At 37.5% G+C, this 3,670-nt stretch overlaps 1 pseudogene; it reads right to left on the reverse strand.

Annotated features, from left to right (window-relative positions):
- On the reverse strand, positions 228 to 2,970 carry LOC104779737 (annotated as a pseudogene).

Below are 3,670 nucleotides of genomic sequence, written 5' to 3' on the forward strand. Positions count from 1 at the left end.
GTTCTTCCTGCTCTCGGATCCTCCTCAATCGTGTTAGGGTTCAGACTGTTCTTCCAGCTCGATGGCTCCTTCGGGTACATGCTCGGATTTGTCCTTGTTTTCCCCATTTTAGACTCTTAAGCACCTGTTTTCATCCAAAGTATGCAAATGCAAGAATGCAACACCCTAAATGGCCTAAAAGTGAATTCCTACAGTTAATGACCTAAAAATGCTAAGGTAAATGTATAAATAATGCAAAATATGGACAAAAAAGGATGCTAAAAACATGTAAATTAGAGAGTTATCAAGTACCTCATGTACTTATTAGTCACTTCTAGTGGAGAAACTAATCGACATTGACCGCGACTTTATATATCATACTAGCATTTGATCCGCGCTACGCGCGGAAGTTAGATGAGGATATTTTTTTGGTTGATTTTGTTAGTTCATTTTTTGGTTATGTATTTTCCTTCTTTTCGTCTGGGGTTATGTTGTTCGTATGATTTTCTTCGCTCTTTTGTTGGTTAATTTTTGTTCATGTATGTTTTTCAGATAGTATAATATAGTCATTTTTTTTAATTTTTAATAAATTTAAATCATCATGATCTTTTTTGGCTTTCATAAAAGATAATATAGAATTTAAGTTTGTAATTGTTTTGAGTCGTTAGTTGTGCTTATTTAAAATTATTTCTCATTTTCTCGTTGGATTGTTATTTCTAGATCAATTGTGACATGGAAGAAAGGTCATTGGTTGTACATCTCTTTGAGCATGTCGAGATTCTTATTGTCTCTCTGGATCACACGTTTGAATGCCCCTCCAAAACCTAGCCACACGGGTTAGAAACAGAAACAATCAAAGGTTAGAATGTTAAAGAAATCAATAGGAAGGAAACAAGAGACAAGTTGATCTTAGGGTGGTTCAATCCATGTTTTGGTTTTAGAAAAATTGGTTACTAAATCAAATCAACTATGCCATTGCTTTTTACAGTCTCACGTTTAATCAAATATGTTTCCAAAGGAATTAAAGTTTCAGCTCATCTTTAATGAGTTTTTGGATTATCTGGTTTAAACATCTCTAGTTAATTTGCAAACAGCAAGAAAACACACCTGATCCAAACTTGTGAAAACAATATCTTCGGGAATGTCTGAAACTCCGCTTGACGATAACTGGTGTGAACGTTCATGTGTGTTGTACAGCTTGTCCCTCACATCTCCAAGAATAGCTCGGTATAGCTCATTTGCAGGGATTTGTTTCCAAAATTCTACATCCATCCAAAAACCAATTATACATCCAGCAAAATATAACAAACTGTTGAATCTTATATAAAAATTGTCATAGAAAGTAACAAACATATATAGTGTTTTGCATCCCTCTTCGCACACCTTTGACGCAATGATGTTCTGTACGCACCCTAAGTTCCTCATTGCAACGCCACATAGACATCTGGAAAAAAACACAAATAAAAACCAAAAGTAAGATCTCTGTCTGGGAGACTACAACCAAGAAAATTAAAAAAAAAACTGCTAAGTAATTTAACTTTTACTTACCTCAAACATAAGATCTTCAATCTGGGAGAAGTAGAGATTAACAGCCATCATTCTAGCTAATAAGCATACATCTCTTGTGACTTCAGGAGTTACTCATGGATTTCCTAAATTTAGAAAATGTCTCCACTAATGAGAACCAATTCATGTTTTAAATGGCTAAAGAGAAGAAAAAAGTGAGAGTGTACCATCACGGTCTCTGTTCATCCATGAAGAGAATTGAATGAGAGGCACATTGTAAGGAACACACTCGTTGATTCCAATGTTCTTTAAAGCCGTGCCGACACGTCTCAAGAACTTCGGAACTCCTTTCCAAATAGTCGCGTGGAGGTAGCTCATACCCGCTCTCATTTCACTTTGAGGTGTAAGAGGAGTTCTTCGGATTTCATCAGTGCGAAAAGCAGCTTGAATCTGGTGCAACCAAAAACAGAGTTATAGTAGAATTCAAGTAGAAGAAGCTTCATTGAGTTCTTAAGTTGTGTATGTACCTCTCATTGCAGAGCTTCATCGAGTTCTTGTTTTTTAATTAGGAGTAATGTCCTTTCCATATAACGGCGTCAAACAATCACGAATCTTGAAAACATTGAGATGAAAACACATCATCAGTAAAGTCACACACACACAGGGCATCAACAAAATGTAGGAACTCAAACTAAGGTTTAACAAAACTTCAAAAATTTTGGAGCAAGGACCGACGAACAGACTGAGTCGGATGAGCAGTCAACAGTCTGATTCTTGAGAGCATCAAAAACCTCTTCAGGAGTCTTGTTAAGCTGCAAAATCCTCTTGAGAGTCTCTTCAATGTCGGATTCAGTTGTTGCAGAGGCCTCATCAGCGAAATCGCCTTTTTTGATTTTCTTAATCCTACACCGGTAAGCAATCTGGACTTCCTCAGTCAGATTAGCTAAGCTAAGCATGTTGGATAATGCTTTAGTGACAACAATTGAATCCCCTAGCTTATAAGTGTTGCGGTTCCCATCGTAATCAGCAGCAACCTCGTAGTATTCTTGAACCTTTTGACACAAAAATAAAAACATAATCTGATTCAGAACACCAAAACATTAACTGAATAAAACAATCTCAGTGAGCCATTGAAGCCAAACAAAAATAACTCTCTAACCCAGTATTAACAAAAACAGAGAATTCTGATGCAAAACTACTCAATTTCACTAAAAATGATTGAACTTTTAGAGATGGACATAATATAGAAACAGGAAAATATTGAAAGAGTAAAAACATGACACACCTAGAAGATCTGTATTGGTGTTGGCAAGAGAAACGTGACGAAGCAATCTCCCAATGATCTTCTGGTGTAGGCAGCCAGCTTTGAGATTTGCGAATGAAACAACAGTGGAATCACCTTGGATAAAATGCAGAGAGTCCAGAAATTGTGAGAGGCATGAAGTTGGATAATAAGACATTATATAGAACTTCACCTTGCACCAATTCAAGAAAAAGTAATGGCCTTCAATTGAATAAGAGAGCATTGAAAGACTTCAATTACCGTTTTAGAGGAAGCCGATCTGATAAAGATAGTGAAAGGGTTTAAAAGATAAGTGAGTAAAAAAAGAATGAAGAAGGTGAGAGACAAAACAGAAAAAGATGAGAGGACGGTTGAAATCTGTAACACCCGCAAACCTTTTCTTGGTATTTTGGCGACGGCGTCGATCGACACCACCGAAGGTGGCATCGATCGACACTGTTTGAGGCCGGTTTGGACGGTTCGATTTTAAATCGTCCGGTTTGCGTGGTTGGTTTAGGGAAACCCTAGAATCGGGTTTTTAAAGAGGGAGCTCGAGTTTTTCTTCTCTCTTGGCCGTTTTTGACAAAGAAACAGAGAGAAAGAGGAGGAAAGCTTTGTTCTTGAGTTCCTGGGAGTTTTTGTGAGATTTCTTACTGTTCTTGGGAGATCTAAGGCTGGGAAGGAGTTAGAAGCTTGCTAGGAGTGAAGATTTCGTTTCCTTTGGCCTAAATCTTCCTGGAAAGAGGTGAGTGCTTGACCATGGTTGATCTAAGCATGAGATCTCTTGTAATTGGGTGATTTGTTTGTTGTTATTGTTGTTTGCTTGCTTGGGTGTGTTGTTCTTGAGTTTCCTACAGGTTTGCATGTCATCTGGGCGAGTTTGGGGACGAAATTGGAGGGTTT

The sequence above is a fragment of the Camelina sativa genome, chromosome 4 (assembly GCF_000633955.1).
Source record: "Camelina sativa cultivar DH55 chromosome 4, Cs, whole genome shotgun sequence".
NCBI classification, from domain to species: domain Eukaryota; kingdom Viridiplantae; phylum Streptophyta; class Magnoliopsida; order Brassicales; family Brassicaceae; genus Camelina; species Camelina sativa.